The sequence below is a fragment of the Chelonoidis abingdonii genome, chromosome 9 (genome assembly GCF_003597395.2).
Source record: "Chelonoidis abingdonii isolate Lonesome George chromosome 9, CheloAbing_2.0, whole genome shotgun sequence".
NCBI classification, from domain to species: domain Eukaryota; kingdom Metazoa; phylum Chordata; order Testudines; family Testudinidae; genus Chelonoidis; species Chelonoidis abingdonii.
This window is the reverse complement of record NC_133777.1, coordinates 49,146,676-49,172,480: the sequence shown is the minus strand read 5'-3', so window position 1 is coordinate 49,172,480 and position 25,805 is coordinate 49,146,676. Positions and strand designations below refer to the sequence as shown.

General features: G+C 47.1%; 1 protein-coding gene across 2 annotated transcripts in view; it reads left to right on the top strand.

Moving 5' to 3' along the window:
• HMG20A (high mobility group 20A) overlaps positions 1-25,805 on the top strand; it is a 97,742-nt gene that overhangs the window by 35,704 nt on the left and 36,233 nt on the right. The gene's annotated exons all lie outside the window — the stretch shown is intronic.

The following is a 25,805-nucleotide window of genomic DNA, read 5'->3' as shown; positions in this document are numbered from 1 at the left end:
GAGGTGTGTAATTACAATAGCTTTACAAAATTATTGTGAAAATATACTACGCCAAGCACAAAATCTACTGCTTTCCCTTACCATGATGATTTTTAACACCCCTCCCCAAACTAATAGTGTTTTACTGAGCTATTTAAAAAAAATTGATTAATGGCAAGCAGAATTTTGGAAGGGTGTGGTAGAGCTGGACTTAAAAAAATCCTTTAGAAATGTATCAAGAAGTCTATTAAATGTGTAGCAGATGTGGTTCTGGCCTCTGTTACTGAGGAGTTTGGTCCACTCTTTGTCTAACAGTTAAAACAGTGCATAAGTGCAGCTGTAGCGTTTAAGTTAGGCTGGTATAACTAAGTTGCTCAAAGTTATGGATTTTTCACACCCCTGAGTTACATATAATGATGTAGATCTGTAGCGTAGACTAAGATGCTCACAATTTGAAGAAGTTCTTAAACCTAGGAATATTAAGTGCCTTTTTCCATCTTCGTGTAGCTGGATGTTTTGACGTCCTCATTTTGAACTAGACCTCACCAAAGTAAGTGGATATTTTTAGGCTTCATTGCTGTAATCTTCTTTATGTGAAACTATTGTTGAAGACTACCTAAAACTACAGCTGGTGCAGAAGTGGATGCCCACCTGTCTCAAGCAGCTGTTACTGCTTCACATATTTTGTCAATTCTTTGAAAACTACACTTGCTTCCTGTTGTCTTCCAGGTGTAATTCAAAGTGTTGACAATGATCCATAACAATCATTCCTATTAGTTGTATGTTTTTTCTGTTCAGAGATATCAATGTTCTTTACAAAAGTGAGTACATATCATAAAGGCTCATTATGCTTAGATTTGGGTTATTTGCAAAATCACCTCTTTTCCTGTTGTGCTGCTTACGATTAGCTGGGATGAATGCTGATAATTATTAGTAAATATTATTAATAACGTCCTCAATGAAATTCCACAACAACCTGCTCTGACAGATCTTGACTCTCTGCCCTCTATAGATGAGATTAAGAAAGCTGTTAGCCAGATGAGTTCAGGAAAAGCTCCTGGAAAAGATGGGATACCAGCAGAGATATACAAAGCAGCAGGTCCAGCAGCACTAGCAGCGTTACACAGCATGATCATCAGCAGCTGGGAGGATGAAAACATACCACAGGACCTCCGTGATGCTACTATTGTCTCTCTTTTCAAGAACAAAGGCAGCAAAGCAGAATGTGGAAATTATAGAGGCATATCCCTTCTCTCCGTTGGAGGGAAAATCATCGCCCGCATCATCTTGAACCTCCTAATAGCCAGTATTTCTGAGGCAAACCAACCTGAAAGTCAATGTGGTTTTCGACCTGGCCGGAGCACAGTCGACATGGTGTTTGCTGTCAGACAAATACTAGAGAAGTGCATTGAAAAGAACATGCACCTGTATGCTGTCTTCATAGATCTGACAAAGGCATTTGATACCGTCAACAGGGAAGCCCTTTGGACTATTCTAACACAACTTGGTTGCCCAAGAAAATTTGTCCAGATTATATGCCTTTTTCATGACAGCATGACAGCCACATCTGCCCCCTTCAACATCACCAATGGTGTGAAACAAGGATGTGTTCTCGCTCCTGTCTTATTTAACCTGTTCTTTGCATATGTCCTCAACCAGGCAATGAAAGATCTGGATCGAGGTATATATTTGAAATACTGGCATGATGGTTCACTTTTTGACCTCCATCGCCTGAATGCAAAGACTAAGACAGTGCAGAAACTCCTTGAAAAAGCAGCAAAGAATCCTGTGGCGCCTTATAGACTAACAGACATTTTGGAGCATGAGCTTTCGTAGGTGAATACCCACTCCTTGAGGCACTCTTTGCCGACGACTGTGCCCTCATGGCTCTCATTGAAAATGATCTTCAGCACATTGTCAACAAGTTTGCTAGGCCTCGCAACTCCTCGGACTATCAGCCTCGGAAAGACAGAAGTTCTCCATCAACCTGTACCTGGATCAAATGGTTCTGTCCCAGGTATCTCCACTGATGGCACTCAGCTTAAAGTAGTGGAGAACTTTTAAATACTTGGGTAGTGTCATATCCAGTGATGGATCACTGGATAATGAGATCAATGCATGAATATCCAAAGCAAACCAGGCACTTGGCAATCTGCGTGTCAAAGTTTTAAACCACCACAACATCCGGATGTCAACAAAACTGCTTGTGTGCAGAGCTGCTGTTCTTTCATCTCTCTTGTACGGGTGTGAAACATGGACACTATATAGGCATCACATCAAGCAGCTCGAAGCATTCCACATGCATTGCCTCCGCAACATCATGAAGATCCGCTGGCAAGACAAAGTGCCCAATCTTCAGATCCTCGAGAGAGCCCAGATGACAAGCATCGAAATGATGATCATGAAGTCACAGCTACGTTGGACCGGTCATGTCAGCCGCATGGATGCCAACAGAATCCCCCGCCAGCTTCTCTATGGTGAGCTCTCCCAGAGCATCCAGCATATAGGTCGTCCACAAAAACGTTACAAGGACACCATCAAACCCAATCTGCAGTATAGTAGTATCAAACCCAGGGACCTTGAGGACGCCGCCAGCGATAGAACACAGTGGCGTGCAACAGTCAAAAATACCTGCATCGCCTTTGAGGAAGACCGCTGCCGGTGTCTACAAGAGGCACGCGAACGACGTCACAGAGCACCAGCAGCGCACAAACTACTGACTGCGAACTTCCCATGCACCATCTGCAGCCAAATGTGCACCTCTAGAATTGGCTTGTATAGCCATCAGAGGGCACACCATGAGACCAACAATAAATGATTTGCTCAGATTTGTAATCATCGGATCGATGGACTACCAAGATTAGTAAGAAGAGATCCTCAAATGAAAGTATTTTGCAAAGGTGTATAAGTAATAGTATCCCCAATTTTAAATGGAAATGGAGGCAGGGAGAAGTTAAATGACATTCCTATGGTCACATGGGAAGTCAGTGGCAGGCTCAGGAACAGAATCCTAGAGGTCTTCTAGATCTTGGGTCCCGCCAACAGCCAGCCCAGCTAACAATCACTAGATTTAAATGTCGGGGGTTGATGTCAGGGCATTATCAATGGATGGTTTTCAGCTCTGGACTTTGCTCCCTCCCCCACTGGTCTGAAAGAGCTTGACTTTATTGACCTTTAGGACAAGGTGCTAAATCTTCTCTCTGACATGTCTGAAAGGGGAGAGCTGAGTGAGGAACTGTGTTTTGTTTTGGGGAATATCCTTTGTGGCTTTTTTAGTGTGACAGAGAAATGGGCAAAAACAATGTATAGTGTTAGATTTTGAACATCCCTGAGATGTTCCAGCACATTCTATAATCACAGAATAAACTTATAAATGGGAGTAGGAATCCGTGGATCTCAAAACTTTATAATGTTTTAAATTGATTTCTGTAGATGTTTAGGAATTGTTACTGAAGGTTTGAGTATTAATAGCATTGTTTGAGTTTCATGCAGGGATCCAAATAACTAACTGTAGAACTCTCTAAGGTTTACATTTTCCCCCTTCTCATCCTACACTCAGACTGCTTTGAAACACACTGTTAGTGCCTCTTCTGGAATTTGTTTTTTTGAGAAGGGTCCTGGTTTTGATCTCTGTGTGCTTTGGTATGAACTTCTTGGCCAGCAAAGGTAACTACTCTTATTGCTATATTCATTGTTAGGGTTGGGCAAAAGGACCTTCACTCGTATAGGCTTTATTGCTGATCTTCTAGAATCCTTAGGATTTCTCTCTAAAGTGCTGAGTGTATTAACAAATCAAATTGTGTATGCAGTCAAGTATGCTGGTCAATGTGTTTTTCCTCCATCAAATTAGAGCAATACGTTGCTTTTAGAAGAGTCTGCATTTTCTCATTTGGATCAGAGCAGAGTGGTTCAATCGGAAATATACATGTTTACCTTTGCTGGCTTTCTGTTATAACTTAATTTGACACATGCTGGCAGAGAGAATCATATTTCTGCTTTGTCTGTGCTGAAATACAGTTCCTTTGATTTTCATTTACAATTTACTTTGTTTTTTATGTTGTGAAATGTCTGTAGTTTTGATTCACTTATAAACCCAAGTGCACTGTGCTCTCCACAGTGAGAGGAGCATCTTTCTTTACCCATTCTCTTCTGTAGAGTGCGTTTCAGAGCTGGTTGGTCTGGCAATGACAGAGACAAGACACTCCAGCAACAGAAAGCGTGGAAGGAAATTCCTCTCTATCCACCTGGGGTTGCCAGGTGTTCGGTTTTCGACCAGAACACCCGGTTGAAAAGGGACCCTGTTGGCTCTGGTTAGCACCACTGTCTGGGCCGTTGAAAGTCTGGTTGGCACAAGGCTGGTAGGCTCCCTACCTGGCTCCGCATGGCTCCTGGGGAGCGGACGGCATATCCCTCTGGCTCCTAGATGGGAGGGGCAGCCACAGGGGCTCCGCGGTGCTGGCTCTGTAGCTCCCATTGGAACCCTACTCCCCAAACCCCCTCTGGCACCCCAACTCCCTGCCCCAGCCCTGAGCCCCCTCCTGCACCCTAACTCCTTCCTGGAGCCTGCACCCCTTCCCCAACCCCTTGCCCAAGCCCTGAGCCCCCTCCCACACCCCAGTCTCCTGCCCCAGCCCTGAACCTCTTCCAGCACCCAAACTCCTGCCCCTTCCTGCACTCCAAACCCCTCGGCCCCAGCCTGGAGCCCCCTCCTGCACCCTGAACCCCTCATTTCTGGCACCACTCTGGAACCCGCACCCCCAGCCAAAGCCGCACTCCCTCCCTCTCCCCAACCCACTGCCTCAGCCCAGTGAAAATGAACGAGTGAGTGAAGGTGGGGGAGAGTGAGCGACAGAGGGAGGGGGGATAGAGTGAGTCGGGTGCGGGGCCTCAGAAGTGGGGGGCAGGGATGGGCCTTGGAGAAGGGGGAGCAGGGAGGAGGCCTTAGGGAGGGCAGAGGGCTGGGCAAGGGGGTTCAGTTTTGTGTGATTAGAAAGTTGGCAATCCTATATCCACTGAAAGGGCTTCTGAGGTCAGATCTGGCAAAGCGATACCAAACATTCATTTGTGTTGTTCAGCTGTGTTCACAGGCGGAGAGTTTAATTTCGGACAATAAGGCAATTTCATATTTGCACTTAGTCTTCTAATTAAAATGAGTCATCTTTTTCTTGCACTGGAGGCTCTTGCTTGCTCAGATTATGTTTTTCTTTGATGTGTTCAGTATGATTTTGAGTCAATGAACATATGAGGCCGTGGTATTGTTTTATTTGTTTCCTGATCCCACACCTAGCCTTAGGCAACAGAAACAGATCCTGGCTAATGCCACTGAGACATTTAGTCCTAGCATTGGACATATTTTCTCACTTGCAGGTTCTATCCCCATTTATTCATAAAAACGGATATATAGTGTGCTCTATCCAGATGGTCTGCTGGATGGATTAGTGTGGTTGGCTGCACTCCAAGACCTGGCTCCACTCCGGTCTTTAAATTAAATAATTTTTACTTATTTGTAGACAAATTGGCTCTAACCGATTTAATGTTTATTTATTTCAAATAGATATATCCAATGATTTAAGAGTTTCATACCAAACAGACCTAGAAATCTGCTTTAAAAAATTATCATTTGGTCTGAAGCTGTATGTTACCGCCCCAAAGGAATGGTGCCTGGAATGAAACAAAATACAATACTGCTGTTGTGGAAAAGTCAGTCAGTCCTGACTCTTACCTCTACTACACTGGGCTGACTAGCTGCAGTCTATTCTAGATCAGAATGTGGATCATATAGTGATTTTCATTGTACCTTAAGTACAACTTGTTAAAGCTTCCATTCTTTTCTCTAAGTAGGTGATCTTTCCTGATTTTAATTAGAGAACCTTCCTTCATCAAACCATGGACTTGCATTACAACAATTAATGCTGAGACAAAGACAAACAGAGTAAGGAGAAAGGAAGCAGGAAAATATAGCTGAACTCTGTCTCTTGAGAGCCATTCATTTCCTTTATTCTTCATCTCTCTCCCTTTCATCCTGTCCATCAATCTAGACAGCAGCTCCCTCAGAAGTTCGCAGGATTGGCAGATCCAGTTAGTTCTTCCCTCCTTTATTCAGTAACAATGTCAAAAAGTTACATAAATGATTGTAAAGTTCTAGAATATTAAGTACAAGTCTTATGGTGAATGTGAAGTACAAATGCCTGTCCAGGTGTTTTAAATCCAAAGCTACCAGAAATGCCGTAGAGCCTCGAAAACCACAAGGCCTCTTCCTCTCTTCCCCAGTAAGAAATACAGTCTCAGAGATGGGGTTTGGGAGGCAAAGAATAAAAAAATATTCAAAACAACTGGAAGTCAGCTCTTTGGAGCCTTGGGAGAATATACAGCATATGTTACAGAATGTACTATGGACTACTTAAACACCAACACCACACATTTGTTTTGGTACACTGCAGTGATAATACCATCAGGGTCACACTGAAGACAGCTTTAACAGCTGTTTGGATTAAAAATTTTAGCAATTACCCTAAATAATTACAGAATAAGTCCCTTTCCCATTTCAACACAGCTCCACATCATCTTCACTATAACTCTCATCACTATGTCCAGCTCTGACCAGCTAACATTTTCTATGCCTGCCACTTCACCCTGTTTGCCTTCCCTACTCCTTCCCCTCCATAAAAGACCCTTAACTATCTTCCTGTCTCTTCTTGCATAAAGTTCAAACTCCTTGTATGATTGCTAAGGTAAAAATGTTGAAAGGGACCATTTTCCAAGTAAGTTAGGGATTTGGGGCTGCCTAGGGAATTTATGCACATGATCATTGTTACTGCACATGCAAATGTACACATATAAGCAGGGGCAGCTTTAGCATGGATTCACTGGTGCACACACACAAATCATGAAAGCAAGGGGGCAAAAACAGGCACACATACACTTCTCCCTGTCCAGAGTGGAAGGGAGGGGGCCTGGGTTGGAGAGCGAGCTTGTCCACACACTCACCCTGCAGTGGCATTTCCTGTTCCACGTGACAGGGTGCAGCTCGGGGCATTGCGACTTGCCACACTGGATCATGGTGCCACTTGCTCTAATCATGATGGAGGGGTGGCCAGGCCAAATTTGAATGAGCGGTGTTGTGACCTGGCACACGGGGTCACAGCATCACTCAGGTTTGGCCAAGCCACCCTGCCATCACGATCTCTACTTCGTAAAAAGTGGACATTAGTACCAGTGTGATAAAGACTAGACTACACTCCTAAAGCTCTTGTTCAGAAGACTATATATAGTAAACTGCATGATTCTCCACTCATATATCTTGGGACGATTAAAGTACAAATCCATCCTCCAGGAATGTGGCAGCTATGCCATTGTTCTAATTCTAAGACTCTGCACAACACTACAGTTCTGTCCATATCTCATCTTTCCATTACTCTCCACCTTGTCTTGGCCACCAATTAAAACTCTTCCCTTGGCATACCTCAAGTGACAGTGGCAGTGAAAACATCTCCTTTCCCTAGGGCTTGAACCCTGTCTATCAGGGATCTTACTGCTTCAGGAAAGTGCAGCTGTCTCCCCTGTTGTGGCGGGATGTCTTCCTGAGAGGGAGTTTATTGCAGAATTGAAAATGATAATCTGTTGTCTACATCTCAATCATGCTCTACTGCTGGTGTCCTGTGGATCAATTTAGTGTCTTATTCTGAACAGGAAAGAACTCAAGGTGGCACTAACATTTTTCTGTATAGCTTCCCAAAGCTCAACGGTAATAGACCTAGCCCTTTGCTATTCCATTATACAATAACTCTGCTCAGAATCCAGCATAAACTGCCATACGTTTATGGATAGTAAAGGGGATACTAAACATCAGATATATAACATATGGAAGTAAAATAGCATACTTTAGAACAGAGATGAGGCCACTGTGGCACTACTGATTTTTTTCCAACAGATACAGGATTTTGTGTTTTTTAAAATACCAGTTGGGATAAAAAATGTGTAATGTGAGTATAGAGGTGGGAGTGAATTAAATATAAATGTAGTCCAACACAGTCTCAAGTGAGAGGCCATTCTCTGGGTTGGGAGTTGCTGTAGGGGAAAAATCTGGGTATAGAGGGGAAGTGGTGGTGAAAAATAATATCTAAGAGTGGGGTCATGGAAAAATATCTGGAGGACCTGTTTTGGATAGTTGGAAAGATTTATGGCAGAGGGCCAAGCCGGTCTTTTTGAGACATAATCCGCCACAGCAAATGCAAAGTTCTGGCTATTGTAGCGATATCAAAGTAGCTGGTGGAGCTAATTTTTTTCAAAGTAACACAAACAAACTTGCAAAATAGCCCAATAAGAAGGGAAAGTATTTTTGTCTGCATTCAGATTAAAAATGCAAAGTCTGGGTTTTTTTCAGTTGCTAACATTACTTCCAATTTTAATTCTAGAAGTAGTGTTTTGGATGGAGGGAAAAGGAAAGGCTTGTATGTAAAACCTGCTGTTGTTGCATAGGTGGATGTTTAACTTCTCCAAGGATTTAAAAAACAAAATTTCAAATGAGTTGACAACATCCTCAGCTACATTTTGTGTGCATTTTCTATCATATTGCTTTTGTTCAGTATGCACACTAATCTTTAAACACAGAAGCCCTGTCCACGCTGCAAGTACTGCAGTGGTTTTGTAACTTGTTCCTGATACTCCCTCATCTGTCCCAATTTACAAAAAACATTGGTTTGAGTTTTGTTTGCACTGCAGCCTTTGTACAACCCAGCTGACAATGCTTGTGCAGTCACATCTACCATATCACTTAACTGTGCTTTCTGGGAAAATCCAAGTAGTTATCCCATAGCCTTCACAGCGGATGGAATGCAAGGGGATATGTATACAGAGTGGTGGCGTCAGCACATGGTAGCAATGTGTCTTGAAATCTCCATCTGCGCAGAGAACTAGGGAAGCAGAATTGACCAGATTGTGTATGTAGGCATGCTAGGGCAGGGGAAGGGACCATCTTCTCTGAAATAAATAGGTATGCTGAACTAGTCAAAGAAGATGACCATGTGCTAACAACATAGGATGCTAGTAAGGATGAAACATTATTAGCTGCTGTCAAGGCTGATTCCCCACTCTGGCACTCCAAGTGCGGAAGGTGGGGCCCTGAAGGATTCTAAAAATTAATACTGGCCATTCCAGGCTTGTATTAAACTCCCAAGGTTACAGCTTTTCTCTGACCTTGGATGGGTAGATGCTGCCATCACCCAAGTGCAAAAACGCCTTTGAGAACCCAGGAAGGCGCACTTGGGAATACCTTCCTGTGGGGTACCCTCAAGCCCTTTTACTCCTCTCCCCCAGCCCCGGAAGAGCTGAGAAAAAAAACAAAGGAAATCAGCTGTTGCCACCAGCTAATTAAACAACATGTGCACAAAACTCTTAGGGACACACAAATCCAATCCTGTTCTTTAAAAAGGTAAATTTTATTAAAAACAAAAAGAAAGAAAATACATCTGGAATTTAGGCTTTTTGCTAGATTTAAAAAGAAACAGTTACGAGGATTAAGCATCAAGATAGCTTCTCGAGGTCCAGCTTAAAGGTTATAAGAAAAACAAAATCATCTGGGATTAGCACAGAGGAGTCCACAAGCCATAAAGAAATAAAAGAGCGAAATCTAATCGTGTCTTCCTAGACATTTCTTCATCTATTTACATATCTGGGGTTTCAAATGAGTAGTTTTTAGGTATGATCCGGTGATTTTTCATACCTGTCCCAAAGCTTTTTATACTGTCTCCGGGAGAACAACACAGACAGACAAAGGGGAACCTTTTTCCTCATTGTAAAAAGTTCTAGCTTTCCCATTGGCTCTTTTGATCAGGTGCCCACTCCCTTCCTTTTACCTATGGACTTTTTAACCCTTTACAGGTAAAGCAAGTCGAGAACAGCTACTAACAGGGATTTTATAGATAACTGGCTGGCTGGGTGTCCATAAAAGGGAGGTACTCCCTCCCACCCCCATACACCCACAGAGGTGACAGGTTATATGGGCTCAAGGTGCTCGAGCACCAGGAATATTCAAGGCCTTGAGGGCTGTGCTCCGCCAATATTTGGAGCTGGGTTTCTCCCCTGGCCCTGCCTGGAGCGTCTTGCTCACCCCCTCGCCCCCGCCCCCCGGAGCTTCCCTACCTGAAAGAAAACTGCCAGTGCCTCTCTGCCTTTGTTTGTGCTGCTTCTGCCTTTTGTGCTGCTTCTGCCTAAGGCTATAGAGATCAGCAGCCTCTTGGAGCACCGAGGGAGGGGAAGGGAGAGGGGAGAGGCGCACACGTGCTTGGGAGCTCTCTCCCCTGTCCCGCAGCACCCACCTGGAGGAGAAGCCAAGGCAGGGGTCGGCAACCTTTCAGAAGCGGTGTGCCAAGTCTTCATTTATTCACTCTAATTTAAGGTTTCGCGTGCCAGTAATACATTTTAATGTTTTTAGAAGGTCTTTTTCTATAAGTCTATAATATATAACTAAACTATTGTTGTATGTGCAGTAAATGAGGTTTTTAAAATGTTTAAGAAGTTTCATTTAAAATTAAATTAAAATGCAGAGCCCCCCGGACTGGTGGCCAAGACCCGGGCAGTGTGAGTGCCACTGAAAATCAGCTTGTGTGCCACCTTTGGCGCGCGTGTCATAGATTGCCTACCCCTACACCAAGGGGACTTCTGGACAGGAGATGGACATCTGGGGTGGACCTCATTCACCTGAGCAGCTGCTGGAGCTTCGATGAGGTTTGACCCTGTGATCCACTGACTCCCCCCGCAGCCCCCACTCCTGCCCAGTGCTGGGCAAGGGGCAGCTCCATCCCCAGTGAGACAAGGGTGAGGGGCAGCAGGCTGCAGCAGGGGAGGAAGGAAGCCACATGGGGAGATGGAGGAGGGGAGCTTCCTAGATCTGAGCAGCTGGGGCTTGGATGAATTTTGTGACACCCTACCCCCCACCCCAGCCACCACCCTGCAGTCCCCACTCCTGCCCCATGCTAGGCAAGGGGCAGTCCCATCCCCCATCCCCAGTGAGGCTATGGTGAGGGGCAGCAGCAGGGGAGGCCACACGTGATGGCAAACACCCCCCCCCGGTACCCACCACAGGGGAGGCGAGTGGGCTTTCTGGACCTGAGAGAGTCCCTAGGAGCATGTGCAGTGACCGTGGTGCAGAATGAGTGCCGGGGAGGGGGAGAGGAGGGGTCCCTCCCCTGGAGCTTGCTGCTACCAGTAAGGGGGGACAGGGGGAGTCCTCTCTGGCCCTAGCCCTGGGGCAGCCTGTCTGCATCCCAAGTTCCTTATCCCCAGCCCTGCCCTACCCCAGAGCCTGCGCCCCCAGCACCCCAACCCTGAGCACCCTCCTGCACTGTGAACCCCTCATCCCCAGACCCACCCCAGAGCCCTCACTTGAGGGGAAAAATGTGCAACTTAAATTTGGTGGTCAGTTTGAAGTATCATTGTGTTTAGCACAATACTTGATTATTTTACACCCTTTAAAGTATACAGGTGTTACAAAGTGGGAATGTTCTTAATGTTTTCTCTGAAATACTGTGTGGGTGCCTCAGTTTCCCCTATGCTTTTCTCAAGGATCTAGATGGTGGGATAAGGGTGTGTGATTGTTGTAGAGCCCTAGAGTGCCAGTGTGATGCCCTGTCTGCACAGAGAATGGCCGAAACCCTGTCTCCGGGCAACTGATGGCCTGGGCCGCTCTCCTGCAAGGTGCCAACTGAAGGTGTTGGAGAACAAAGAGATCAGGTGGCCTCCTAATGCCTGGAAAAGAGACAAAGGCCAGAGGAGAGAGTGTCAGTGCCTGTGTGCAGACTTCCTGGGAAGCGCATGGTGTGGAAGGGGATGCTGGGATGCTTGGAACTACTCCATACAAAGCCAGTCAGGACTCTGGGGGAGCCTCCTCTCTCTGAGCATACTGTCTCCAGGGCAAGAAGCTTACACCTTCCTGGGTCTGACCTCGGAGCATTCAGCATGCCCTTCCACACGTGCGCTTTCTGCAGCGAGTGTGCCCAGGCAGGTCCTGGGGCAACCAGAGGTCCCTGCACCCCAACTCTGAGTCAGACGTGACTCTCAGCCAGCCAGTAAAACAGAAGGTTTATTAGACGACAGGATCACAATCTAAAACAGAGCTTGTAGGTACAGAAAACAGAACCCCTCAGTCAGATCCATCTTGGAGGGTGGGGAGTCCGGACCCATGTTCTGGGCCTCTCCCCATTTCCCCAGCCAGTTCCAAACTGACACTCCCTCCTCTGCCTTTGTGTCTCTTCTCGACAAGGAGGCCATCTGATCTCTTTGTCCCCAACACCTTCAGTTGGCACCTTGCAAGGGAAACAGTCACCCACACAGTATTCAGAGAAAACATTAAGAACATTCCCACTTTGTCACAACAAGTGCAACAAAATATAATACCATATATTGAAGCAAGCAAGTGCTGCTTCTGACTTTCCACTTTTAATTGACCCTTGTAATCTTGTGGTGCTGACGCATTGTAGTTTCATTTTATATTGGCTTACAGGGCGGGAGCGGGGGGGGTGGGCACCACCATTTTGGGCACCACCAAAAATTACACAAACCTGCCGCCTACGGACACCCACACACCCCTTCATTTATCACAGCTGCTGCATTTGTTAGCCAAGTATTGATCATGGAGACTATGGTAACAAACCACTAACTGGTTACAATATTGGTTAAAAAATGTAGTGTTGTTTGGTGGCTCCTTACTGCCCATGGTAACAAGAGCACAAGCAGCTCATTTGCTGTCATGGTGGTGGCTTTTGACCTTCAGAGTCTGGCTGAAAAGATATGGAAAATTCTAACTAACTGGCTTCTGATTAACTGCTAGCCAATCCAGGTCAAACACACAGAGGGAAGTTTAAAAGAGCATCTTTCTGGGGAGGAGGGGTAATAAAATGTGACCACAATGTTGGCAAGGCTTTGTGGCTACAGCTGCAAAGGTTCACATGACTGGCAGCTCTTTCGTACATTCCTGCAGCCCTGCAGAGATTTCCTGTGTCCGACTGGGTTGAAGGAATGGTCTGCATTTGTACTTTCTAAGCAGGCAACCTGGAGACCTTTTTGTCTCTTATCTTGCTGCTGCTCCTGCTGGACCGAAGCAATTGGGAAGAACAGGTGACAGCATCAGCAGCAACAAGCAGAGGGGACAGTGGCAGGGACAGAAAGTGAGGTCCCCATTACTGGTCCATGTCCCCCACCCCCTCATACCCATCATCCATCTAAATGATGGCCACAAACACCATCCAGAGCCCATCCATCCCAGCCATAGCTGACAAGTTTTGCAACTCCAAGTCCTACCTTCACACTGCTCAGGGACGGCTACTATGTTGACCATGAATTGAAATTTATGGTTTTATGCAAATTACTTTAAAAACATGCAGATTGACCCATCAAATAACTTACATAAAGCTCCACACATGGACGGCACAACACTTAGTAGCTGTAAGTGGCATGCTGGGTAGATGGAGGACTGCAGCACTAGCAAATGCCAAGAGTTTACTTCTCCAGTGATGACAAAAAGACTACATTTATTCTTTTATGTTGTTGGGTGCGAAAGGGACTTTCCTGTTCCCCATCACTAGCTTCTCTCCCCTTACTACTCTCATACACAATTCTGTTTCTCTCCCATTCAGCTCCATCCCCTGGTAATATACCAAGGGGATCCTGTAATGGGTGGTACACCTATTAAAAGAAGCCTCTTTACTAGGTTGTCAGCCATCCAGGATTGGCCTGGATTCTCCTGGAATGAGCATCCATCTCCCAGTGACTGTTGAAAGCAATCCAGGAAATTTTAATAGGCTATTTTAAGAAAATGACATTATGTCATATTGGAAAAAATAAATCTCCCAGAATAGCGTCAGTCAGAATTGGCAACCCTACTCTTTACTAATACTTGTAGGACTCTTCTTCTGTCCATGAAAGATGCAAATATACATCCTAGAAATCAATGGAAGAGATACCATGGCATTTTTTGCATGTAGTAGTGAATTTTTTTTAAAAAATTTCTCACAATTGCTTATACTGGCTCAGTTTCAACAGTGTTGGTGATGTTGAGAGCCCTATCATTGATATGCAGGTGGCTTTTTAAGCATCACGTGGTTTACTGTAGCCCAGAGCAGCTCCCATCAATATTGTACTTAAAATGGCAGTAGTGCCCCTCCTGTAGGCCTCTGAACACTGATCATTCAGGTGGAGCTGAAACAGTGTTAGTAATAGTGAGACATTTTTTTCAAATGTCTCTGGGGTAGTCCAGGCTATAAAGAAGTGAAGCTGAGTTTAAGTGGGCTCTTGTGGAGCTAACTATCAGAATGTCCTTTATATTGTTTTTCAGCCAAAAAGTAGGCTATCACGCCTCCCCCCCAAAAAAGAAGCAGCAGCTAACAGTGTTATTTTAAATCAATGTTCATATCACTTTAATCCTGTAAATGCTTTGATAAGAATTCATATTTGCAAAGCTGTACAGGTATTGTCACAGGACAGATAGGTCTGTGACTAGACTTCCCTTCTCTCTCTCTCTCTCTCCCCCTCTCCCCCCTCAAATTCCTGCTACTCCTGTTCAGGCTGAAGGTTGAGATGGGAGTCCAAACAGCCTCCCCCTTTGTCAGTTTGTCTCCACGTTGTTCTCCTGGATACAATAACTTTGCCCTCCCAAAATATTATTTTTACATTTTTTAAACGTGTCTTGGTGCTCTGTCATTTTGAGGCTGGCTGACCATAACACGGGGGCTGAGGGCTTGAATGCTTTCAGGCACAGAGACCACAGCTGAAGGGTTAATGGCAGGAAATGGCTTGGAAGCCGCAATGCCAGCAGATCATCCCGACCTGTTATCTTATGCAGATTCTCATCTCTTTTCAGCTATCGTGTTGGGAACTGCATTGTTTTCCTGTTTATTGGAACAGTTTAGAAGCCATTGCATATTCACTAGTATTTGACCTTTTTCTTTCTTTGAGGTCTGCCTGTACACTAACTGAAGAAATTAATATCGACACCATATGGGTTAAATAAAACAAACTTTAAAGAAGAAAGAAGCGTGTGTTCTTCCAGCTTCCTGTGTTTATGTGGTCTGCTTGTATGTTGTTAAGTTTGATGTCCGACTGATTCCTCAGTTTGAAAGCAAGCTGAGGCTCTGATGCTGCTGACTGAGTCCAGATGTAGAGAGGAACCCAGTGAGAAGGGTTATGCAGGACAGAAAAGCACTTTGTGATGGTTTGTTCACTAGCAGACAGTATATATTCTCTCAAGGCATGTGTGGATTGGTGAGTGCCACCTGACTGATGAGGCTGGGATTCTGAAGAGGCCCTTGACCTCTGAGAAAGCTGTTGTAGAGAAGCCTGCAATATACAGAGTGTTTTCTGTGTTTTAGAGAAGACATACACACAACTTTTTCATATATATAATTTTAAAATACTGTATTTATGTGCAAAGTTTGCTCTAGTTTTCTAAATACTCTTTTCTATTAGATAAATTCAGGGCTCATCTAAGATAAGCTTGATGGCACTGAAGGAGGTTGCAAGCTTAATAGCTGTATGTAAAACAAACAAAACTTCTTCCTTACAGTCTATTAACTTGCTCCATTCAGGGCATCTAGTACATGGTATAGGGCCAAGGTTACATTTAGCTACTGTGCTTAACCAACTCTCCAGTGAGATCAAAGAAGAATTCAGTCTCCAATTTAATTAACTCTTGCACTCAGTGGTGGATTTAGAGTTAGTGGAGCTCTGCGCTCAGCTTCATTTTTGGGGCCCCTCCTTGGGACCCAGCCAAGAAAAAGAACAGTCTCTCTTATCTCCTTTTTTCCTTCATCCTTCTCCTATAAGTAATAGAAAGTAAATGAAAATAAAGTGAGGTACCTTGATTGTTTTTGTAGTCTAACTTATTTTTCCACAGACCACATGAAAATCACTGAGGGTCTCGGTGGACCACTTAATGATCTTTCCAAATATTGTTTGTACTGTTAGCTAACTATTGTAAAGTTCTTTGGATAAGAGCCCTTTATAAAAAAAAAAATTTAAAAAAACAGTGGGGTGTGTTGTCTGACCAGGACTTAGGGTGCGGGAGAGGGCTCAGGTCTGGGAGGAAGTTAGGGTGAAGGCAGGGACGGTGCAAGGATGTTTCGCGCCCTAGGCAAAACTTCCACCTTGCGCCCTCCCCCCCCCACGCGTCCACCCTGAGGCGTCCCCCTCCGCGTGGCAGCTCTCCCCGCCGCCCTGAGGCTCCCCCCCCAGCAGCTCCCCCTCTCCTCCCTGAGGTGCCTCCCTTGGGGCAGCTCCCCACCCCCCACTCTGAGGCACCCCCTCTGCCCCAGCTCACCCCTGTTCCACGCATGAACACACCATGGCCACTTCACTTCTCCCGCCTGCCAGGCTTGCGGTGCCTAAGCTGATTGGCACCGCAAGCCTGGGAGGCGAGAGAATGAAGCAGCCACAGCGTGCTTGGGGAGGAGGCGGGGCAGGGGTGAGGTGGGGCGGGAAGTTCCCCTGCGTGCCGCCCCCCCCGCCTTACTTGCTGCAGATGGTCCTCCCCACCCTCCCCTGCCCCAGCTCCCTCTGCCTAAATGCCGGCGGTGACTGGGGCAGCCAAAGATCCGGCCGCCGCGGATACTGCCGAAGAAAATGGCGCCCCCCAAATCCCAGTGCCCTAGGCGACCGCCTGGGTTGCCTAAATGCTTGCACCAGCCCTTGGTGCAGGAGCAGGTTGGGATGCAGGGTCTGGCCAGGAGTAGGGTGTGGGAGGGGACTCGGAGCTGGGCAGGGGGTTGGGGTGTGGAGCGGTTACCTGGGGCACCTCCCGTTTGGTGCGAGCAGTGTAGGTGGGAAGTGGGGAGTCATGGAGGGCAGGGAGTTGGGGATGTGTGAGGAGGGTGCAGGATTCAGGGCTGGGGATGTGGGCTGGCGTCATAGGGGCTAGGGGGTTATGCATAGGGGGAGTGCGGGGGCACCGCCGTTGCTCTGCCCTGCCCCGATTTCACCCCCTTCTCCAAAGCCCTGCCCCTATCTCTTCTCCACCTCCTCCCCGAGTGCGCTGTGGCCCTGCTCCTACCTCTCCCTCTCAGAGCAATCTGAATGCCAGGAAACAGCTGTTTGGCAGCGGGAGAAGCACTTGGAGGGAGGGGAAGGAGCAGGAACGCGGCATGCTCGGGGGAGGAGAGTGGGGAGGCAAGAGCTTGGCTACCGGTGGGTGCAGAGCCAGCAACAGGAGCCCCAGGAGCTAGTGGGACCAAGCTTCTGCCCCCGCAGCTGCCCAGCCCTGGGGCCCCTTGCCAGGGCACACTGTGTTTTACTGTAAATCCACCTCTGCTTACACTGTCTCACAGTGCTTCATTTAAGAACCCCAACCTTAATTTGGATGGATCCATCTCCTCAGGTGAAAGGAGAATTCATTCCCTCTGTTCACTTCATTCAGGACTGAAATGCTTCACTCTACTCCACCAGCATTTCCTATTTTAGGGGCTTTCAGATCTTTATTGCAGTCACTTTTTCTTTTTTATATAGGAGATTTTCACACTTAAGAATGGTGTTTGATATAAAGAATTCCCATAATAGTAGGAACCAATATTGGATTTCTGCCTTCCTGATTGAACCTCTTTCTCTTACATCAATAAGAAGCACTTGCCTTTTCCCATAACAGGTTTAGCTAGAAACCCAAACTTCGTATTTTTAGTTAAATTCGAAAAAAGAAGGTCCTTCGCTCCCAGAGCCAGATTTAGGCCGATTCTCCCTATTCCCTGGTATCGGGCCCCACGCCTAAGAGGGCCCCGTGCCCATGCCCAAGAGGGCCCCACACCTTAGGCGCCTTCTTAATGTTTACGGTTTTTTTACATACCCAGCGGCAATCTGGATCTTCGGCAGCACTTCGGCGGCAGGGGGTCCTTCACTCACTCTGGGTCTTCGGTGGCATTTCGGCGGCGGGGGTCCTTCAGTGCCGCAGAAGACCTGGAGCGAGTGAAGGACCCCCCACCACTGAAGTGCCGCCGAAGACCGGGACCGCTGCTGGGTATTCGAATCAGGCCCTGTAGTTCCTAAAGCTGGCCCTGCTCACTCTAATCCTTTATTGAAATCATTAGAAAGAGGACAGTCAAGAAAAGAGGAAATAAAATGGATTTCCAGAGGTAGACAAACAGAGGATAGGAAGTGGAGAGAAGGTACTGACACCTTTACTTCCCTCCCACCACCTTCTACGCTTACATATAGATACATAAACACCCACTGAATTTTTGTGTGGAAATCTTGAAAGTGTAATTTCCATTCCAGGTGGAAATTAGATTGATTTGAAGTGTGCATTTCACCTAGACCTTACCTTGATCTGCTGATCAGGGAATTAACTGAATACTTAAAGGAATCATAGGGTTAGAAGGGACTGCAAGGATCATCTAGTCTGCCAAGATGCAGGATTTGGTGGATTTATTGCCAAGATGCAGGGTCAGTATATGCACAACAAATGGCCTTCTTAACATTCAAAATAATCCAACTTCTCCCCACAGATTGTAATTGTTCCTTCTTCTTTGAGAGATGTCCCTGTGGGTGCTCCACTTTAGATGTCGGTACGCCCTTGCGCCTTTGATCAGAGATTTTTACAGCAGTACTCCTACCGGCCACGCATGCTTAGAACCTGTCACTCACTCTGAGTATGTCACTAGAGAGCATGCACGGCTGGTACCCTCAGTTCCTTCTCTACCGCCCCCAGCTTGAGATGGAGCTCAGCAGACTCCTTAATATTTCTTTCCTCATCTTAAAATACCTGTAGTTAGCCAGCTTTTTCTCCTGTTACTTAGCTCTTAGTTAGTGTTTACCTACTTTTCTTCCTACTAGTTTAAAAAAAAAAAAAAAAAAAAAAAAATTCTCGTTTCTGTCAGCCACTTCAAATATGCCTGGCTCCACAGGCTTTAAGCGCTGCTTCCTCTTGTAAGGACTCTATCCCTCTTTCTGATGGGCACTCTAAGTGTATAAAATGCTTGGGGGACACTCATATTCCCCCAAAATGCCTCTCACTGCACTAAGTTAAGCTCTAGAGCTAGGAAGGACAGGGAGTTAAAGTTAAAACTTCTTCTACTTCAAAAATCCCTGCAGTCTGCCTCAGACCCTGGCGCGGACTCTGCCTCCAGACCCAGCTCTAATCCTTCAAAAAAAAAAAACTAAGAAGACAGCTAAAAGAGAACACTTCACAATCAAGAGGAAACTTCACTGGTAAACCTTCTCTGTCAGCTCGTCAGTTTCCTTACCAGTTCGTCAGTTTCCCCGCCGCTGAGTGTTTGACGAGCCGGGCTCCTCCGGTACCGCGCTAACACCCGCCTGTGCTTTCGGCGGCAGCGCGAGGCTCTGGTGCGGAGGCGACAGGCTTTCAGTTGCCTGCCTCGATTGTGGCACCTATCGGCACCGCAATGAATGCGGCACGACAACTCAGGCCGGAGGCCGGGGAGGCACCGCAGCCTGCTATTAATAGCACGGCACCGCCTGCGGCACCGGCATTACTACCGCTACTTGGCACGGAGCCAAGACTAAAAAACTCCAGTGCCAGCCCGGGTTTCCTCACAGGATCTCTATCTGCCTTCGCCTACAACTGCCCCACCGTTACAAATTACCCACTCAAGTGACCTCCTAGTGTCACCTACACTGCAATCGCCCTTTTTTGGGGATGGCTTCTCTATACAAATGACTCAGGGTCCGAGCAGCCTTCCCAGTGAGCAGGAGTCTGAAACCACAGGCTGCTGTGCCAGTGCAATCTGAATTCTACCTCACAGTCCTGTCCCCTGCGGACACAGGAAAATTGTCCACACCAACCTCAAGATCCCACCTCCTGGGTGTTCACCCCTGGATGGCACCTGCTATGCCTTTTCCACCACCATGGCAGTATTGGGCTCCGTGGCCATCTTTCCCTCGGCAGCACGTCCGCTACTCTACTCACACTAGACGCGAAACGTCAAAATCCTATGACGCACTTGGCGGCACCCTCCCATCCTCAGGATCAATTAACTCCAGCTCCTGACCCAGTATTACCTGACGTACCAACTGATCCAATACCTGAGGAGGCTTTTACTTCCTTCCCCTCCCACTGCCATCAGATGATTTTCAAAATCCAAGATCTCTTCAAAAGGTTTGCCAATGAGCTTAGAATCAATTTGCAGGAAGTACCTGACCAACAACATGAGCTAACAGACATCCTGCAACCATCTTCGTCATCCAGACTGGCATTACCAATTAACTCAGCCCTTCTGGGACCTGCTAAATCCATCTGGCAGACTCCAGCCACAAGCCAGCCTACCTGCAAACAGGCGGACCGGAAATACTTCATTCCCTCCAAGGGCTCTGAATTCCTTTTCTCACATCCTGGGCCAAACTCTTTGGTAGTGGACGCAGCCAATCAGTGAAACAAACAGTATTTCCGCCCATACCCCAACCAACAGAGAGGGCAAACGCTTAGACTGCTGCTGGGTCGTAAAGGTATATGCCTCTTCAACGTTGCAATTTCGAATTGCCACTTATACCGCAATTCTAGCAAAGTACGACCACAAAACTATAATAAGTTGCACTGGACTTATTGAACACATCCCAGACAACAAGAAACAACAGTTTACAGCTTTAGTTTCCGAGGGCCAAATCATATCCTGCACGGCTCTTCAAGCAGCTCTGGATTCAGCCAATACTGCAGCAAGATCCACCGCTACAGCGGCCGTCATGCGCCGAGGTTCCTGGCTTTCCTCTTCTCTCTTTCCTCGCGAAGTTCAGAGCACCATAGAGGATCTCCCTTTTGATGGTGATAAACTCTTTGCTTCCACCACTAATGAGGTGCTGCACTCAATGAAGGACTCAAGGGCAACTCTGCGATCCTTAGGTATCCAGACCCCTACAAACAGAAGGCGACAGTACAGATATCAACCTTACCACCGTCCGCGCTACCCCTCATATACTCAGCATTTCCCGGGAGCTCAGGATCAACAACAACAACGCCAACGCCAGAGGTCAGATACCAGCGGTGCGTCGCCCCAATTCTTCCGGGGATACCCCAACTTCCTCAAAATAATAAACAAATTTGAACCTTTGGTCGAGGGTCTCGAAACGTCGTCCCCTATTCCGGCGCATGTACTGCTCACAACTGTCTTTGGACATCGTCGTCTACAGCCATTTTTACACCAATGGCAGAATATTACCACCGACAAGTGGGTTCTAGAGGTCATCACAATGGGGTATTCCATCCCTTCCTCTCCTTACCTCCCACCCACCACCCTCCCCGTCCCTTCAGGGACACCTTTCACGAGCCACACCTCCAGCAAGAAGTACAACATCTTCTTCACCTGGGTGCTATCGAACTCGTGCCCAAATGCCACAAGGGAAAGGATTCTGTTCCCTTATTTCTAACACAGAAGAAGAAAACTGGAGGATGGCGACCGATCCTCGACCTCAGCAGACTCAACAATTTCGTCAAGAAACAAAAAGTTCAAATGGTTACTCTCACCACCATAATTCCAGCCCTGCAGCAGGGCGATTGGTTTTCAGCCCTCGACCTACAAGACGCCTATTTTCACGCACTATCCACGTTTTTCTCCGTTTACCTTTTGGCTCGACGCATTACCAATACAGAGTTCTACCATTTGGCCTTTCCACTGCCCCCGAGTTTTCTCCAAACTTCTACCGGTAGTCACGGCCTACCTCAGGAAACAAGGGGTTATAATATTTCCTTACCTGGACGATTGCCTTTCTTCTCAAGGCCTCCACACACGCCGAGGCCCTCCGCTTCATAAAAAATCACCATCGAGTGCTTTCAATCCCTGGGCCTGCAAATAAATGAGAACAAATCCACATTAAGTCCTACCCAACGCCTGGACTTTATAGAAGCAAGCCTCGACTCCAGAACCGGATGGGCATCCCTTCCACCCGACCGTGTCAATACTATACAACTGCTGGCTGCAAGGCTTCACAGCAGCCCTCGGGTCGCCGCCCGAGACTGCCTCCAACTACTGGAGCACATGGCCTCGTGCACTTTCGTGGTCCAGAATGCATGTCTCCACATGATGAGGTGCTTCCAAGCTTGGCTGGCCACGGTTTACAAACCAAACGTGCATTCAATAAACAAATCATTGACCATACCTTACGGGTCAAGGACTCTGTCATACGGTGGACAGTCCCTGACAACCTCTGTTCTGGAGTCCCCTTCCTCCAGACTCCACCAACTGTGATGATGACAACCGACGCATCCCTCACCGGCTGGGGGGCCCATATCTCTCACCACACAGTACACGGGCTATGGTCTCATCCTCGAGACCTCCCTACACATAAACGTTCTAGAACTTCGCGCTATCCGGAATGCTTGCCGTTGCTTCCTCCCACTAATCAAGAATCAGCATGTACGCATAATAACAGACAACATTGCCTGCATGTTCTACGTCAACAGACAAGGAGGGGCTCGTTCCCACTCTTTTTGTTCAGAGACCATGAAACTCTGGAATTGGTGCCTTGCAAACCATCCAGATATCAGCTGTTTACATCCCAGGCATGATGAACACCACTGCCGACGAGCTAAGCAAGCACGCTTTCGGAGATGGGAAAGGTCAAACCCACTCCCACACGCGCCCCAGCCAGATCAGAACTGGTGGGCAGCGTTGCTTTACCCTCCCTGGAGCGGAGGCAAGAAGCAGAACAGTCTCACAGGAGAGACTTTAACAAGGGTAGGGGTCTCCCGCGAGATCCCTACCCTCTGTGCTGACAACACCAAAGGCAGGTGCCTCAGCTTTTTCTGATGCCTAAGCCACAGCTCTCACAGAGCACTGAGGCAGGGACCCGACCTCCAGGATGTCAGGAAGGTCCTTGTCACTCCTGTCCCTTGGCACCGCAAATGGGCCGCAGTGCCAGCAGTGCACTCCCCTGGGCACCGCAAATGGCCACGGTGCCAGCAGCGTGCGTGCTCCTCCTCAGCACTGCCAAACGGACGCCAGTGCCGGCAGCGCACTTACCTCCTGGGCACACCAAGTGGCCGCGGTGCTGGCAGCGTGCTGCTCCTCAGCACTGAAAACGGCCCGGTGCCGGCAGCGTGCCTCTCCTCGGCACCGCATCTCTCCTCAATCCTATACCCAGACATTAAGCCACCGCTCATCCCATCACCAAAGGTTTCCTGAAGGCACGCCAAACCCTATATCCAGATGTTAAGTCACCTACCCTCCATGGGATCTTCACCTAGTATTGTCCTGTTTAACTCACCAACCCTTTGAGCCCTTAGCCACCTGCTCCCTTTTGCACCTCTCAATGAAAACAGCCTTTTGGTGGCCATTACCTCCGCCAGACGGGCAGGCGAGATAGCAGCTCTTGCGGCGGATCCACCATGTGCCCTCTTCTTCAAGGACAGAGTTGTTCTGCGTTTACACCCAAAAATTTCTTCCAAAAGTTCATGCTCCTTTTCACCTCAATGAACCAATACATTTACCAACTTTCTTCCCGAAACCACGCAAACTCCTTTGAGGCCACGATGCACACACCTGATGTGCGTAGGGCCTTGTCCTTTTATCTGGACAGAACACGACCCTTCCGAGGCTCTCCTGGACTCTTTGTCTCTATCGCGGACCGTTCCAAGGGCATGGCTATCTCTGCTCAGAGGCTTTCGAGATGGATCTCTGAGTGCATACGTCTCTGTTATCAGATAGGGAACGTTACACCTCCGCATTGATCAGGACGCATTCCACTGGATCTGTATCTACCTCTGTAGCCTTCCTACGCAGAGTACCCTGTCAGACATCTGTAGGGCGCCACCTGGTCCTCCCACCATACATTCGTTACTCACTATGCCTTACTCAAGGCCCCCTCTCTGACACTCGATTAGGCAGGGCAGTATTGTTTACGGCATTCCTGCCAGATCCGAAGTCCCTACCTCCTTGAGATACACTGCTTTGAAGTCACCTAAAGTGGAGCACCCACAGGGACATCTCTCGAAGAAGAAGAGGAGGTTACTCACCTTGTGCAGTAACTGACGTTCTTCGAGATGAGTGTCCCTGTGGGTGCTCCACTACCCACCCTCCTCCCTCTACTTCGGAGTTGGGGTAGCCTCCGTTGTAGAGAAGGAACTGAGGGTACCGGCCGCGCATGCTCTCTAGTGACATACTCAGAGTGAGTGACAGGTTCTAAGCATGCGTGGCCGGTAGGAGTACTGCTGTAAAAATCTCCGATCAAAGGCGCACGGGCACACCGACACCTAAAGTGGAGCACCCACAGGGACACCCATCTCGAAGAACGTCAGTTACTGCACAAGGTGAGTAACCTCCTCTTCAAGCACCTGTTTGGTAGTGAACCTTGCATCCTGCTGCCCCTCTTTTTGTAATAATATTGCCTTACCAAGTCAGTTACTGCAGAACTTGGGAATTTTTCAGGTGTTTTCTTGTTGTCCTTGACCATCAAGATACCCTTTTAAAAAGCTGTAAAGTAGCCAGAGTGTTTAAATGTGACACTTAGCCTGGATCTGAGTCTCTCACTTGTCTCACTCCAATGTGGGGATTCTGTTGGTTTGTCTTCATTGCAGAGTTAACTCAGGTGATCAGCACCCAGGTCTGAGCGCCTAGGTGTGAACAGTCACACTGCAGAGCTTTACCCAGGTCACTGTGTCTTCACTAGTGCTGCACTCCACCATGTGTGTTGCTAGGACTTCTGGGGGCATATTCCTTGGTTCTTTACACTGCAGTAAGCTGACTTGTTTTATGATTCTTTCTCATTGAATTGTTATAGAACTTGTCTGTCCTTCTGGGCACGTGGGGAGAATTGTGGGGATGCACTGGAGGACTGTTAGAATACTATCAGAGTATTAGATGTTCGCTTATGACTTCATTGCAAAGTTTATGGGTTACTCATCTGAGTAAAAACAGCACCTGGGCTCCAACCTACACCCACCACCAGAGCACCCAACAGAGGAGCAGAGGGGAAGCAGATTACTGTGAAAGCACCACTATACGCGGGTGAGAAGTTTTTGTCTGAAAATGGGTGGGCGTTGAGGCAAAACCAGAGGAAGAGCCCTGGTAGCTCTGTAGTGTAGACATACTCTAAGAGTAGGAATGGAATTTTTCTCTTTTTGCATCAGGGCGAAACTTTTTCTGATGATTGTAGTGATTTCTTGTTCAGAGATCTTATATATGTTCTGCTAGGGATGGATATGAAATAAGCTTGTATTCATGAAGTTATTCCTCCACAAATTCAAATCTCCAACTGGTGAATGTGAGGTCACAAAAGAAGCCACATCTGCTCTGGCAACGTGGTATCTTTCAATGAGAATTACATCATGCTACAAGTGCTTGCCCATTTTGCTTGTGAACTTAGTATGTTGTATTATAACCTGGAAACAGAAAACAAGGTAGCCACATATGAAGAGCAATGCAACAAATATATGTATACCAATACATTGTGAAAGTACAGGAGTCAGGAGAGGAAGTGAAAACACCAACTCATATTGAAACTGCAAGGAGGATTTAAGTAGGTAGGCCGAATGTTATTTCCTACTAAGATGCCAACAATCATCAGTTCTGATTACAAATACCTGATTGATGGGACCAACATGGGATAACCCAGTAATATAAGTTGGTAGGTTCACGTCACACAATCAAATCTTTAGGTCCAAATAATTCAAAAGGTTAACCAGGATGCAGGATTCAATTGAGGCTGATGTGCTGTTTGGCTTTTAAGAACTGGCAGTTAAGTAAGACTTAGGGCTTGGCTACACTTGCAAGTTGCAGTGCTGGTGAGGGGGTTACAGCACTGCAACTTACTTGGTGTCCACACTTACAAAGCTCAGCCAGCGCTGCAACTTCCTGGCTGCAGCGCTGGCTGTACTCCTGGTCTGCTACGGGTGTAGCGAATCCAGC